This window comes from Engystomops pustulosus, chromosome 9 (genome assembly GCF_040894005.1).
Source record: "Engystomops pustulosus chromosome 9, aEngPut4.maternal, whole genome shotgun sequence".
NCBI lineage: Eukaryota > Metazoa > Chordata > Amphibia > Anura > Leptodactylidae > Engystomops > Engystomops pustulosus.
In genome coordinates, this window is record NC_092419.1 from 66375582 (window position 1) to 66388663 (window position 13082).

Consider the following 13082-nt stretch of genomic DNA (forward strand, 5'->3'; position numbering starts at 1 on the left):
GCAGCTGTTCAATTTGAACCTTCTTTTACTATCTCATAGAGAAACTAACACAATTTTCAGGTTCAAAAAGGTCAACAGAACTTGGGATTCCCAGCCAGTCTCCCATGCTGGTACTTGCCAAGCCTTAAGCTGCATTGCTGCTGCGATCTGACGAGAGCAGGCACATTCAGCTTAGAATGGCCGTTGACAGCAGCTATTCAATTTGAACCTTCTTTTACCATCTTTGACAGAGAAACTAACAATTTTCAGGTTCAAAAAGGGCAACGGAACTTGGGATTCCCAGCCAGTCTCCCATGCTGGTACTTGCCAAGCCTTAAGCTGCATTGCTGCTGCGATCTGACGAGAGCAGGCACATTCAGCTTAGAATGGCCGTTGACAGCAGCTATTCAATTTGAACCTCCTTTTACCATCTTTGACAGAGAAACTAACAATTTTCAGGTTCAAAAAGGTCAACGGAACTTGGGATTCCCAGCCAGTCTCCCATGCTGGTACTTGCCAAGCCTTAAGCTGCATTGCTGCTGCGATCTGACGAGAGCAGGCACATTCAGCTTAGAATGGCCGTTGACAGCAGCTGTTCAATTTGAACCTTCTTTTACTATCTCATAGAGAAACTAACACAATTTTCAGGTTCAAAAAGGTCAACGGAACTTGGGATTCCCAGCCAGTCTCCCATGCTGGTACTTGCCAAGCCTTAAGCTGCATTGCTGCTGCGATTTGACGAGAGCAGGCACATTCAGCTAAGAATGGCCGTTGACAGCAGCTGTTCAATTTGAACCTTCTTTTACTATCTCATAGAGAAACTAACACAATTTTCAGGTTCAAAAAGGTCAACAGAACTTGGGATTCCCAGCCAGTCTCCCATGCTGGTACTTGCCAAGCCTTAAGCTGCATTGCTGCTGCGATCTGACGAGAGCAGGCACATTTAGCTTAGAATGGCCGTTGACAGCAGCTGTTCAATTTGAACCTTCTTTTACTATCTCATAGAGAAAATAACACAATTTTCAGGTTCAAAAAGGTCAACGGAACTTGGGATTCCTATCCAGTCTCCAATGCTGGTACTTGCCAAGCCTTAAGCTGCATTGCTGCTGCGATCTGACGAGAGCAGGCACATTCAGCTTAGAATGGCCGTTGACAGCAGCTGTTCAATTTGAACCTTCTTTTACTATCTTATAGAGAAACTAACACAATTTTCAGGTTCAAAAAGGTCAACGGAACTTGGGATTCCCAGCCAGTCTCCCATGCTGGTACTTGCCAAGCCTTAAGCTGCATTGCTGCTGCGATCTGACGAGAGCAGGCACATTCAGCTTAGAATGGTCGTTGACAGCAGCTGTTCAATTTGAACCTTCTTTTACTATCTCATAGAGAAACTAACACAATTTTCAGGTTCAAAAAGGTCAACAGAACTTGGGATTCCCAGCCAGTCTCCCATGCTGGTACTTGCCAAGCCTTAAGCCGCATCGCTGCTGCGATCCGACAAGAGCATGCACATTCAGCTTAGAATGGCCGTTGACAGCAGCTGTTCAGTTTGAACCTTCTTTTACTATCTCATAGAGAAAGTAACACAATTTTCAGGTTCAAAAAGGTCAACGGAACTTGGGATTCCCAGCCAGTCTCCCATGCTGGTACTTGCCAAGCCTTAAGCTGCATTGCTGATGCGATCTGACGAGAGCAGGCACATTCAGCTTAGAATGGCCGTTGACAGCAGCTGTTCAATTTGAACCTTCTTTTACTATCTCATAGACAAACTAACACAATTTTCAGGATCAAAATGGTCAACGGATCTTGGGATTCCCAGCCAGTCTCCCATGCTGGTACTTGCCAAGCCTTAAGCTGCATTGCTGCTGCGATCTGACGAGAGCAGGCACATTCAGCTAAGAATGGCCGTTGACAGCAGCTGTTCAATTTGAACCTTCTTTTACTATCTCATAGAGAAACTAACACAATTTTCAGGTTCAAAAAGGTCAACAGAACTTGGGATTCCCAGCCAGTCTCCCATGCTGGTACTTGCCAAGCCTTAAGCTGCATTGCTGCTGCGATCTGACGAGAGCAGGCACATTCAGCTTAGAATGGCCGTTGACAGCAGCTGTTCAGTTTGAACCTTCTTTTACTATCTCATAGAGAAACTAACACAATTTTCAGGTTCAAAAAGGTCAACGGAACTTGGGATTCCCAGCCAGTCTCCCATGCTGGTACTTGCCAAGCCTTAAGCTGCATTGCTGCTGCGATCTGACGAGAGCAGGCACATTCAGCTTAGAATGGCCGTTGACAGCAGCTATTCAATTTGAACCTTCTTTTACCATCTTTGACAGAGAAACTAACAATTTTCAGGTTCAAAAAGGTCAACAGAACTTGGGATTCCCAGCCAGTCTCCCATGCTGGTACTTGCCAAGCCTTAAGCTGCATTGTTGCTGCGATCTGACGAGAGCAGGCACATTCAGCTTAGAATGGCCGTTGACAGCAGCTGTTCAATTTAAACCTTCTTTTACTATCTCATAGAGAAACTAACAAAATTTTCAGGTTCAAAAAGGTCAACGGAACTTGGGATTCGCAGCCAGTCTCCCATGCCGGTACTTGTCAAGCCTTAAGCCGCATCGCTGCTGCGATCCGACAAGAGCACGCACATTCAGCTTAGAATGGCCGTTGACAGCAGCTGTTCAGTTTGAACCTTCTTTTACTATCTCATAGAGAAAGTAACACAATTTTCAGGTTCAAAAAGGTCAACGGAACTTGGGATTCCCAGCCAGTCTCCCATGCTGGTACTTGCCAAGCCTTAAGCTGCATTGCTGATGCGATCTGACGAGAGCAGGCACATTCAGCTTAGAATGGCCGTTGACAGCAGCTGTTCAATTTGAACCTTCTTTTACTATCTCATAGAGAAACTAACACAATTTTCAGGTTCAAAAAGGTCAACGGAACTTGAGATTCCCAGCCAGTCTCCCATGCTGGTACTTGCCAAGCCTTAAGCTGCATTGCTGATGCGATCTGACGAGAGCAGGCACATTCAGCTTAGAATGGCCGTTGACAGCAGCTGTTCAATTTGAACCTTCTTTTACCATCTTTGACAGAGAAACTAACAATTTTCAGGTTCAAAAAGGTCAACAGAACTTGGGATTCCCAGCCAGTCTCCCATGCTGGTACTTGCCAAGCCTTAAGCTGCATTGCTGCTGCGATCTGACGAGAGCAGGCACATTCAGCTTAGAATGGCCGTTGACAGCAGCTGTTCAATTTGAACCTTCTTTTACTATCTCATAGAGAAACTAACACAATTTTCAGGTTCAAAAAAGTCAACAGAACTTAGGATTCCCAGCCAGTCTCCCATGCTGGTACTTGCCAAGCCTTAAGCTGCATTGCTGCTGCGATCTGACGAGAGCAGGCACATTCAGCTTAGAATGGCCGTTGACAGCAGCTGTTCAGTTTGAACCTTCTTTTACTATCTCATAGAGAAACTAACACAATTTTCAGGATCAAAAAGGTCAACGGAACTTGGGATTCCCAGCCAGTCTCCCAGGCTGGTACTTGCCAAGCCTTAAGCTGCATTGCTGCTGCTAACTGACGAGAGCAGGCACATTCAGCTTAGAATGGCCGTTGACAGCAGCTGTTCAATTTGAACCTTCTTTTACCATCTTTGACAGAGAAACTAACAATTTTCAGGTTCAAAAAGGTCAACGGAACTTGGGATTCCGAGCCAGTCTCCTATGCTGGTACTTGCCAAGCCTTAAGCTGCATTGCTGCTGCGATCTGACGAGAGCAGGCACATTCAGCTTAGAATGGCCGTTGACAGCAGCTGTTCAATTTGAACTTTCTTTTACTATCTCATAGAAAAACTAACACAATTTTCAGGTTCAAAAAGGTCAACAGAACTTGGGATTTCCAGCCAGTCTCCCATGCTGGTACTTGCCAAGCCTTAAGCTGCATTGCTGCTGCGATCTGACGAGAGCAGGCACATTCAACTTAGAATGGCCGTTGAAAACAGCTGTTCAATTTGAACCTTCTTTTACTATCTCATAGAGAAACTAACACAATTTTCAGGTTCAAAAAGGTCAACAGAACTTGGGATTCCCAGCCAGTCTCCCATGCTGGTACTTGCCAAGCCTTAAGCTGCATTGCTGCTGCGATCTGACGAGAGCAGGCACATTCAGCTTAGAATGGCCGTTGACAGCAGCTGTTCAGTTTGAACCTTCTTTTACTATCTCATAGAGAAACTAACACAATTTTCAGGTTCAAAAAGGTCAACGGAACTTGGGATTCCCAGCCAGTCTCCCATGCTGGTACTTGCCAAGCCTTAAGCTGCATTGTTGCTGCGATCTGACGAGAGCAGGCACATTCAGCTTAGAATGGCTGTTGACAGCAGCTGTTCAATTTGAACCTTCTTTTACCATCTTTGACAGTGAAACTAACAATTTTCAGGTTCAAAAAGGTCAACGGAACTTGGGATTCCCAGCCAGTCTCCCATGCTGGTACTTGCCAAGCCTTAAGCTGCATTGCTGCTGCGATCTGACGAGAGCAGGCACATTCAGCTTAGAATGGCCGTTGACAGCAGCTGCCTAATTTCTACTTTCTTTCACTATCTCATAGAGAAAGTAACACAATTTTCAGGTTCAAAAAGGTCAACGGAACTTGGGATTCCCAGCCAGTCTCCCATGCTGGTACTTGCCAAGCCTTAAGCTGCATTGCTGATGCAATCTGACGAGAGCAGGCACATTCAGCTTAGAATGGCCGTTGACAGCAGCTGTTCAATTTGAACCTTCTTTTACTATCTCATAGAGAAACTAACACAATTTTCAGGTTCAAAAAGGTCAACGGAACTTGGGATTCCCAGCCAGTCTCCCATGCTGGTACTTGCCAAGCCTTAAGCTGCATTGATGCTGCGATCTGACGAGAGCTGGCACATTAAGCTTAGAATGGCCGTTGACAGCAGCTTTTTAATTTGAACCTTCTTTTACTATCTCATAGAGAAACTAACACAATTTTCAGGTTCAAAAAGGTCAACGGAACTTGGGATTCCCAGCCAGTCTCCCATGCTGGTACTTGCCAAGCCTTAAGCTGCATTGATGCTGCGATCTGACGAGAGCAGGCACATTCAGCTTAGAATGGCCGTTGACAGCAGCTGTTCAGTTTGAACCTTCTTTTACTATCTCATAGAGAAACTAACACAATTTTCAGGTTCAAAAAGGTCAACGGAACTTGGGATTCGCAGCCAGTCTCCCATGCCGGTACTTGTCAAGCCTTAAGCCGCATCGCTGCTGCGATCCGACAAGAGCACGCACATTCAGCTTAGAATGGCCGTTGACAGCAGCTGTTCAGTTTGAACCTTCTTTTACTATCTCATAGAGAAAGTAACACAATTTTCAGGTTCAAAAAGGTCAACGGAACTTGGGATTCCCAGCCAGTCTCCCATGCTGGTACTTGCCAAGCCTTAAGCTGCATTGCTGATGCGATCTGACGAGAGCAGGCACATTCAGCTTAGAATGGCAGTTGACAGCAGCTGTTCAATTTGAACCTTCTTTTACTATCTCATAGAGAAACTAACACAATTTTCAGGTTCAAAAAGGTCAACCGAACTTGGGATTCCCAGCCAGTCTCCCATGCTGGTACTTGCCAAGCCTTAAGCTGCATTGCTGCTGCGATCTGACGAGAGCAGGCACATTCAGCTTAGAATGGCCGTTGACAGCAGCTGTACAATTTGAACCTTCTTTTACTATCTCATAGAGAAACTAACACAATTTTCAGGTTCAAAAAGGTCAACAGAACTTGGGATTCCCAGCCAGTCTCCCATGCTGGTACTTGCCAAGCCTTAAGCTGCATTGCTGCTGCGATCTGACGAGAGCAGGCACATTCAGCTTAGAATGGCCGTTGACAGCAGCTGTTCAATTTGAACCTTCTTTTACTATCTCATAGAGAAACTAACACAATTTTCAGGTTCAAAAAGGTCAACGGAACTTGGGATTCCCAGCCAGTCTCCCATGCTGGTACTTGCCAAGCCTTAAGCTGCATTGCTGCTGCGATCTGACGAGAGCAGGCACATTCAGCTTAGAATGACCGTTGACAGCAGCTGTTCAGTTTGAACCTTCTTTTACTATCTCATAGAGAAACTAACACAATTTTCAGGTTCAAAAAGGTCAACGGAACTTGGGATTCCCAGCCAGTCTCCCATGCTGGTACTTGCCAAGCCTTAAGCTGCATTGCTGCTGCGATCTGACGAGAGCAGGCACATTCAGCTTAGAATGGCCGTTGACAGCAGCTATTCAATTTGAACCTTCTTTTACCATCTTTGACAGAGAAACTAACAATTTTCAGGTTCAAAAAGGTCAACGGAACTTGGGATTCCCAGCCAGTCTCCCATGCTGGTACTTGCCAAGCCTTAAGCTGCATTGCTGCTGCGATCTGACGAGAGCAGGCACATTCAGCTTAGAATGGCCGTTGACAGCAGCTGTTCAATTTGAACCTTCTTTTACTATCTCATAGAGAAACTAACACAATTTTCAGGTTCAAAAAGGTCAACGGAACTTGGGATTCCCAGCCAGTCTCCCATGCTGGTACTTGCCAAGCCTTAAGCTGCATTGCTGCTGCGATTTGACGAGAGCAGGCACATTCAGCTAAGAATGGCCGTTGACAGCAGCTGTTCAATTTGAACCTTCTTTTACTATCTCATAGAGAAACTAACACAATTTTCAGGTTCAAAAAGGTCAACAGAACTTGGGATTCCCAGCCAGTCTCCCATGCTGGTACTTGCCAAGCCTTAAGCTGCATTGCTGCTGCGATCTGACGAGAGCAGGCACATTCAGCTTAGAATGGCCGTTGACAGCAGCTGTTCAATTTGAACCTTCTTTTACTATCTCATAGAGAAAATAACACAATTTTCAGGTTCAAAAAGGTCAACGGAACTTGGGATTCCTAGCCAGTCTCCAATGCTGGTACTTGCCAAGCCTTAAGCTGCATTGCTGCTGCGATCTGACGAGAGCAGGCACATTCAGCTTAGAATGGCCGTTGACAGCAGCTGTTCAATTTGAACCTTCTTTTACTATCTCATAGAGAAACTAACACAATTTTCAGGTTCAAAAAGGTCAACAGAACTTGGGATTCCCAGCCAGTCTCCCATGCTGGTACTTGCCAAGCCTTAAGCTGCATTGCTGCTGCGATCTGACGAGAGCAGGCACATTCAGCTTAGAATGGTCGTTGACAGCAGCTATTCAATTTGAACCTTCTTTTACTATCTTATAGAGAAACTAACACAATTTTCAGGTTCAAAAAGGTCAACGGAACTTGGGATTCCCAGCCAGTCTCCCATGCTGGTACTTGCCAAGCCTTAAGCTGCATTGCTGCTGCGATCTGACGAGAGCAGGCACATTCAGCTTAGAATGGCCGTTGACAGCAGCTATTCAATTTGAACCTTCTTTTACCATCTTTGACAGAGAAACTAACAATTTTCAGGTTCAAAAAGGTCAACGGAACTTGGGATTCCCAGCCAGTCTCCCATGCTGGTACTTGCCAAGCCTTAAGCTGCATTGCTGCTGCGATCTGACGAGAGCAGGCACATTCAGCTTAGAATGGCCGTTGACAGCAGCTGTTCAATTTGAACCTTCTTTTACTATCTCATAGAGAAAATAACACAATTTTCAGGTTCAAAAAGGTCAACGGAACTTGGGATTCCTAGCCAGTCTCCAATGCTGGTACTTGCCAAGCCTTAAGCTGCATTGCTGCTGCGATCTGACGAGAGCAGGCACATTCAGCTTAGAATGGCCGTTGACAGCAGCTGTTCAATTTGAACCTTATTTTACTATCTCATAGAGAAACTAACACAATTTTCAGGTTCAAAAAGGTCAACAGAACTTGGGATTCCCAGCCAGTCTCCCATGCTGGTACTTGCCAAGCCTTAAGCTGCATTGCTGCTGCGATCTGACGAGAGTAGGCACATTCAGCTTAGAATGGCCGTTGACAGCAGCTATTCAATTTGAACCTTCTTTTACCATCTTTGACAGAGAAACTAACAATTTTCAGGTTCAAAAAGGTCAACGGAACTAGGGATTCCCAGCCAGTCTCCCATGCTGGTACTTGCCAAGCCTTAAGCTGCATTGCTGCTGCGATCTGACGAGAGCAGGCACATTCAGCTTAGAATGGCCGTTGACAGCAGCTATTCAATTTGAACCTTCTTTTACCATCTTTGACAGAGAAACTAACAATTTTCAGGTTCAAAAAGGTCAACGGAACTTGGGATTCCCAGCCAGTCTCCCATGCTGGTACTTGCCAAGCCTTAAGCTGCATTGCTGCTGCGATCTGACGAGAGCAGGCACATTCAGCTTAGAATGGCCGTTGACAGCAGCTGTTCAATTTGAACCTTCTTTTACTATCTCATAGAGAAACTAACACAATTTTCAGGTTCAAAAAGGTCAACGGAACTTGGGATTCCCAGCCAGTCTCCCATGCTGGTACTTGCCAAGCCTTAAGCTGCATTGCTGCTGCGATTTGACGAGAGCAGGCACATTCAGCTAAGAATGGCCGTTGACAGCAGCTGTTTAATTTGAACCTTCTTTTACTATCTCATAGAGAAACTAACACAATTTTCAGGTTCAAAAAGGTCAACAGAACTTGGGATTCCCAGCCAGTCTCCCATGCTGGTACTTGCCAAGCCTTAAGCTGCATTGCTGCTGCGATCTGACGAGAGCAGGCACATTCAGCTTAGAATGGCCGTTGACAGCAGCTGTTCAATTTGAACCTTCTTTTACTATCTCATAGAGAAAATAACACAATTTTCAGGTTCAAAAAGGTCAACGGAACTTGGGATTCCTAGCCAGTCTCCAATGCTGGTACTTGCCAAGCCTTAAGCTGCATTGCTGCTGCGATCTGACGAGAGCAGGCACATTCAGCTTAGAATGGCCGTTGACAGCAGCTGTTCAATTTGAACCTTCTTTTACTATCTCATAGAGAAACTAACACAATTTTCAGGTTCAAAAAGGTCAACAGAACTTGGGATTCCCAGCCAGTCTCCCATGCTGGTACTTGCCAAGCCTTAAGCTGCATTGCTGCTGCGATCTGACGAGAGCAGGCACATTCAGCTTAGAATGGCCGTTGACAGCAGCTGTTCAATTTGAACCTTCTTTTACTATCTTATAGAGAAACTAACACAATTTTCAGGTTCAAAAAGGTCAACGGAACTTGGGATTCCCAGCCAGTCTCCCATGCTGGTACTTGCCAAGCCTTAAGCTGCATTGCTGCTGCGATCTGACGAGAGCAGGCACATTCAGCTTAGAATGGCCGTTGACAGCAGCTGTTCAATTTGAACCTTCTTTTACTATCTCATAGAGAAACTAACACAATTTTCAGGTTCAAAAAGGTCAACAGAACTTGGGATTCCCAGCCAGTCTCCCATGCTGGTACTTGCCAAGCCTTAAGCTGCATTGCTGCTGCGATCTGACGAGAGCAGGCACATTCAGCTTAGAATGGCCGTTGACAGCAGCTTTTCAATTTGAACCTTCTTTTACCATCTTTGACAGAGAAACTAACAATTTTCAGGTTCAAAAAGGTCAACGGAACTTGGGATTCCCAGCCAGTCTCCCATGCTGGTACTTGCCAAGCCTTAAGCTGCATTGCTGCTGCGATCTGACGAGAGCAGGCACATTCAGCTTAGAATGGCCGTTGACAGCAGCTATTCAATTTGAACCTTCTTTTACCATCTTTGACAGAGAAACTAACAATTTTCAGGTTCAAAAAGGTCAACGGAACTTGGGATTCCCAGCCAGTCTCCCATGCTGGTACTTGCCAAGCCTTAAGCTGCATTGCTGCTGCGATCTGACGAGAGCAGGCACATTCAGCTTAGAATGGCCGTTGACAGCAGCTGTTCAATTTGAACCTTCTTTTACTATCTCATAGAGAAACTAACACAATTTTCAGGTTCAAAAAGGTCAACGGAACTTGGGATTCCCAGCCAGTCTCCCATGCTGGTACTTGCCAAGCCTTAAGCTGCATTGCTGCTGCGATTTGACGAGAGCAGGCACATTCAGCTAAGAATGGCCGTTGACAGCAGCTGTTCAATTTGAACCTTCTTTTACTATCTCATAGAGAAACTAACACAATTTTCAGGTTCAAAAAGGTCAACAGAACTTGGGATTCCCAGCCAGTCTCCCATGCTGGTACTTGCCAAGCCTTAAGCTGCATTGCTGCTGCGATCTGACGAGAGCAGGCACATTCAGCTTAGAATGGCCGTTGACAGCAGCTGTTCAATTTGAACCTTCTTTTACTATCTCATAGAGAAAATAACACAATTTTCAGGTTCAAAAAGGTCAACGGAACTTGGGATTCCTAGCCAGTCTCCAATGCTGGTACTTGCCAAGCCTTAAGCTGCATTGCTGCTGCGATCTGACGAGAGCAGGCACATTCAGCTTAGAATGGCCGTTGACAGCAGCTGTTCAATTTGAACCTTCTTTTACTATCTCATAGAGAAACTAACACAATTTTCAGGTTCAAAAAGGTCAACAGAACTTGGGATTCCCAGCCAGTCTCCCATGCTGGTACTTGCCAAGCCTTAAGCTGCATTGCTGCTGCGATCTGACGAGAGCAGGCACATTCAGCTTAGAATGGCCGTTGACAGCAGCTGTTCAATTTGAACCTTCTTTTACTATCTCATAGAGAAACTAACACAATTTTCAGGTTCAAAAAGGTCAACAGAACTTGGGATTCCCAGCCAGTCTCCCATGCTGGTACTTGCCAAGCCTTAAGCTGCATTGCTGCTGCGATCTGACGAGAGCAGGCACATTCAGCTTAGAATGGCCGTTGACAGCAGCTGTTCAATTTGAACCTTCTTTTACTATCTTATATAGAAACTAACACAATTTTCAGGTTCAAAAAGGTCAACGGAACTTGGGATTCCCAGCCAGTCTCCCATGCTGGTACTTGCCAAGCCTTAAGCTGCATTGCTGCTGCGATCTGACGAGAGCAGGCACATTCAGCTTAGAATGGCCGTTGACAGCAGCTGTTCAATTTGAACCTTCTTTTACTATCTCATAGAGAAACTAACACAATTTTCAGGTTCAAAAAGGTCAACAGAACTTGGGATTCCCAGCCAGTCTCCCATGCTGGTACTTGCCAAGCCTTAAGCTGCATTGCTGCTGCGATCTGACGAGAGCAGGCACATTCAGCTTAGAATGGCCGTTGACAGCAGCTATTCAATTTGAACCTTCTTTTACCATCTTTGACAGAGAAACTAACAATTTTCAGGTTCAAAAAGGGCAACGGAACTTGGGATTCCCAGCCAGTCTCCCATGCTGGTACTTGCCAAGCCTTAAGCTGCATTGCTGCTGCGATCTGACGAGAGCAGGCACATTCAGCTTAGAATGGCCGTTGACAGCAGCTATTCAATTTGAACCTCCTTTTACCATCTTTGACAGAGAAACTAACAATTTTCAGGTTCAAAAAGGTCAACGGAACTTGGGATTCCCAGCCAGTCTCCCATGCTGGTACTTGCCAAGCCTTAAGCTGCATTGCTGCTGCGATCTGACGAGAGCAGGCACATTCAGCTTAGAATGGCCGTTGACAGCAGCTGTTCAATTTGAACCTTCTTTTACTATCTCATAGAGAAACTAACACAATTTTCAGGTTCAAAAAGGTCAACAGAACTTGGGATTCCCAGCCAGTCTCCCATGCTGGTACTTGCCAAGCCTTAAGCTGCATTGCTGCTGCGATCTGACGAGAGCAGGCACATTCAGCTTAGAATGGCCGTTGACAGCAGCTATTCAATTTGAACCTTCTTTTACCATCTTTGACAGAGAAACTAACAATTTTCAGGTTCAAAAAGGGCAACGGAACTTGGGATTCCCAGCCAGTCTCCCATGCTGGTACTTGCCAAGCCTTAAGCTGCATTGCTGCTGCGATCTGACGAGAGCAGGCACATTCAGCTTAGAATGGCCGTTGACAGCAGCTGTTCAATTTGAACCTTCTTTTACTATCTCATAGAGAAACTAACACAATTTTTAGGTTCAAAAAGGTCAACGGAACTTGGGATTCCCAGCCAGTCTCCCATGCTGGTACTTGCCAAGCCTTAAGCTGCATTGCTGCTGCGATTTGACGAGAGCAGGCACATTCAGCTAAGAATGGCCGTTGACAGCAGCTGTTCAATTTGAACCTTCTTTTACTATCTCATAGAGAAACTAACACAATTTTCAGGTTCAAAAAGGTCAACAGAACTTGGGATTCCCAGCCAGTCTCCCATGCTGGTACTTGCCAAGCCTTAAGCTGCATTGCTGCTGCGATCTGACGAGAGCACGCACATTTAGCTTAGAATGGCCGTTGACAGCAGCTGTTCAATTTGAACCTTCTTTTACTATCTCATAGAGAAAATAACACAATTTTCAGGTTCAAAAAGGTCAACGGAACTTGGGATTCCTATCCAGTCTCCAATGCTGGTACTTGCCAAGCCTTAAGCTGCATTGCTGCTGCGATCTGACGAGAGCAGGCACATTCAGCTTAGAATGGCCGTTGACAGCAGCTGTTCAATTTGAACCTTCTTTTACTATCTCATAGAGAAACTAACACAATTTTCAGGTTCAAAAAGGTTAACAGAACTTGGGATTCCTTGCCAGTCTCCCATGCTGGTACTTGCCAAGCCTTAAGCTGCATTGCTGCTGCGATCTGACGAGAGCAGGCACATTCAGCTTAGAATGGCCGTTGACAGCAGCTGTTCAATTTGAACCTTCTTTTACTATCTCATAGAGAAAGTAACACAATTTTCAGGTTCAAAAAGGTCAACGGAACTTGGGATTCCCAGCCAGTCTCCCATGCTGGTACTTGCCAAGCCTTAAGCTGCATTGCTGATGCGATCTGACGAGAGCAGGCACATTCAGCTTAGAATGGCCGTTGACAGCAGCTGTTCAATTTGAACCTTCTTTTACTATCTCATAGAGAAACTAACACAATTTTCAGGATCAAAATGGTCAACGGATCTTGGGATTCCCAGCCAGTCTCCCATGCTGGTACTTGCCAAGCCTTAAGCTGCATTGCTGCTGCGATCTGACGAGAGCAGGCACATTCAGCTAAGAATGGCCGTTGACAGCAGCTGTTCAATTTGAACCTTCTTTTACTATCTCATAGAG

The 13082-nt window shown here is 45.5% G+C and overlaps 1 protein-coding gene and 64 pseudogenes across 1 annotated transcript in view; 1 reads left to right on the top strand and 64 right to left on the bottom strand.

Moving 5' to 3' along the window:
• LOC140076453 (uncharacterized) overlaps nt 1-13082 on the top strand; it is a 107896-nt gene that overhangs the window by 47023 nt on the left and 47791 nt on the right. The window lies entirely within an intron of this gene.
• Nucleotides 70-188, bottom strand: LOC140080082 (5S ribosomal RNA; annotated as a pseudogene).
• Nucleotides 259-377, bottom strand: LOC140084755 (5S ribosomal RNA; annotated as a pseudogene).
• LOC140099247 (5S ribosomal RNA) lies at nt 448-566 on the bottom strand (annotated as a pseudogene).
• Nucleotides 637-755, bottom strand: LOC140093972 (5S ribosomal RNA; annotated as a pseudogene).
• LOC140089964 (5S ribosomal RNA) lies at nt 826-944 on the bottom strand (annotated as a pseudogene).
• LOC140092496 (5S ribosomal RNA) lies at nt 1015-1133 on the bottom strand (annotated as a pseudogene).
• Nucleotides 1204-1322, bottom strand: LOC140086749 (5S ribosomal RNA; annotated as a pseudogene).
• On the bottom strand, nt 1582-1700 carry LOC140091249 (5S ribosomal RNA; annotated as a pseudogene).
• Nucleotides 1771-1889, bottom strand: LOC140088349 (5S ribosomal RNA; annotated as a pseudogene).
• Nucleotides 1960-2078, bottom strand: LOC140080083 (5S ribosomal RNA; annotated as a pseudogene).
• On the bottom strand, nt 2149-2267 carry LOC140099248 (5S ribosomal RNA; annotated as a pseudogene).
• Nucleotides 2338-2456, bottom strand: LOC140078546 (5S ribosomal RNA; annotated as a pseudogene).
• On the bottom strand, nt 2716-2834 carry LOC140091250 (5S ribosomal RNA; annotated as a pseudogene).
• Nucleotides 2905-3023, bottom strand: LOC140094743 (5S ribosomal RNA; annotated as a pseudogene).
• Nucleotides 3094-3212, bottom strand: LOC140080084 (5S ribosomal RNA; annotated as a pseudogene).
• Nucleotides 3283-3401, bottom strand: LOC140089112 (5S ribosomal RNA; annotated as a pseudogene).
• LOC140083384 (5S ribosomal RNA) lies at nt 3661-3779 on the bottom strand (annotated as a pseudogene).
• Nucleotides 3850-3968, bottom strand: LOC140098371 (5S ribosomal RNA; annotated as a pseudogene).
• Nucleotides 4039-4157, bottom strand: LOC140080085 (5S ribosomal RNA; annotated as a pseudogene).
• LOC140089251 (5S ribosomal RNA) lies at nt 4228-4346 on the bottom strand (annotated as a pseudogene).
• LOC140099249 (5S ribosomal RNA) lies at nt 4417-4535 on the bottom strand (annotated as a pseudogene).
• On the bottom strand, nt 4606-4724 carry LOC140097696 (5S ribosomal RNA; annotated as a pseudogene).
• Nucleotides 4795-4913, bottom strand: LOC140097653 (5S ribosomal RNA; annotated as a pseudogene).
• Nucleotides 4984-5102, bottom strand: LOC140084162 (5S ribosomal RNA; annotated as a pseudogene).
• On the bottom strand, nt 5551-5669 carry LOC140090795 (5S ribosomal RNA; annotated as a pseudogene).
• LOC140080086 (5S ribosomal RNA) lies at nt 5740-5858 on the bottom strand (annotated as a pseudogene).
• On the bottom strand, nt 5929-6047 carry LOC140101995 (5S ribosomal RNA; annotated as a pseudogene).
• LOC140099250 (5S ribosomal RNA) lies at nt 6118-6236 on the bottom strand (annotated as a pseudogene).
• On the bottom strand, nt 6307-6425 carry LOC140099251 (5S ribosomal RNA; annotated as a pseudogene).
• On the bottom strand, nt 6496-6614 carry LOC140093973 (5S ribosomal RNA; annotated as a pseudogene).
• On the bottom strand, nt 6685-6803 carry LOC140080088 (5S ribosomal RNA; annotated as a pseudogene).
• On the bottom strand, nt 6874-6992 carry LOC140091217 (5S ribosomal RNA; annotated as a pseudogene).
• On the bottom strand, nt 7063-7181 carry LOC140089442 (5S ribosomal RNA; annotated as a pseudogene).
• On the bottom strand, nt 7252-7370 carry LOC140099253 (5S ribosomal RNA; annotated as a pseudogene).
• LOC140099254 (5S ribosomal RNA) lies at nt 7441-7559 on the bottom strand (annotated as a pseudogene).
• LOC140091218 (5S ribosomal RNA) lies at nt 7630-7748 on the bottom strand (annotated as a pseudogene).
• On the bottom strand, nt 7819-7937 carry LOC140093894 (5S ribosomal RNA; annotated as a pseudogene).
• LOC140078334 (5S ribosomal RNA) lies at nt 8008-8126 on the bottom strand (annotated as a pseudogene).
• Nucleotides 8197-8315, bottom strand: LOC140099255 (5S ribosomal RNA; annotated as a pseudogene).
• On the bottom strand, nt 8386-8504 carry LOC140093974 (5S ribosomal RNA; annotated as a pseudogene).
• LOC140080089 (5S ribosomal RNA) lies at nt 8575-8693 on the bottom strand (annotated as a pseudogene).
• LOC140091220 (5S ribosomal RNA) lies at nt 8764-8882 on the bottom strand (annotated as a pseudogene).
• On the bottom strand, nt 8953-9071 carry LOC140080090 (5S ribosomal RNA; annotated as a pseudogene).
• On the bottom strand, nt 9142-9260 carry LOC140099257 (5S ribosomal RNA; annotated as a pseudogene).
• On the bottom strand, nt 9331-9449 carry LOC140080091 (5S ribosomal RNA; annotated as a pseudogene).
• Nucleotides 9520-9638, bottom strand: LOC140099258 (5S ribosomal RNA; annotated as a pseudogene).
• On the bottom strand, nt 9709-9827 carry LOC140099260 (5S ribosomal RNA; annotated as a pseudogene).
• LOC140093976 (5S ribosomal RNA) lies at nt 9898-10016 on the bottom strand (annotated as a pseudogene).
• Nucleotides 10087-10205, bottom strand: LOC140080092 (5S ribosomal RNA; annotated as a pseudogene).
• Nucleotides 10276-10394, bottom strand: LOC140091222 (5S ribosomal RNA; annotated as a pseudogene).
• On the bottom strand, nt 10465-10583 carry LOC140080093 (5S ribosomal RNA; annotated as a pseudogene).
• On the bottom strand, nt 10654-10772 carry LOC140080094 (5S ribosomal RNA; annotated as a pseudogene).
• Nucleotides 10843-10961, bottom strand: LOC140099261 (5S ribosomal RNA; annotated as a pseudogene).
• LOC140080095 (5S ribosomal RNA) lies at nt 11032-11150 on the bottom strand (annotated as a pseudogene).
• On the bottom strand, nt 11221-11339 carry LOC140084756 (5S ribosomal RNA; annotated as a pseudogene).
• Nucleotides 11410-11528, bottom strand: LOC140099262 (5S ribosomal RNA; annotated as a pseudogene).
• On the bottom strand, nt 11599-11717 carry LOC140080096 (5S ribosomal RNA; annotated as a pseudogene).
• LOC140084757 (5S ribosomal RNA) lies at nt 11788-11906 on the bottom strand (annotated as a pseudogene).
• Nucleotides 11977-12095, bottom strand: LOC140093977 (5S ribosomal RNA; annotated as a pseudogene).
• LOC140097386 (5S ribosomal RNA) lies at nt 12166-12284 on the bottom strand (annotated as a pseudogene).
• Nucleotides 12355-12473, bottom strand: LOC140092497 (5S ribosomal RNA; annotated as a pseudogene).
• Nucleotides 12544-12662, bottom strand: LOC140098389 (5S ribosomal RNA; annotated as a pseudogene).
• On the bottom strand, nt 12733-12851 carry LOC140091251 (5S ribosomal RNA; annotated as a pseudogene).
• On the bottom strand, nt 12922-13040 carry LOC140088350 (5S ribosomal RNA; annotated as a pseudogene).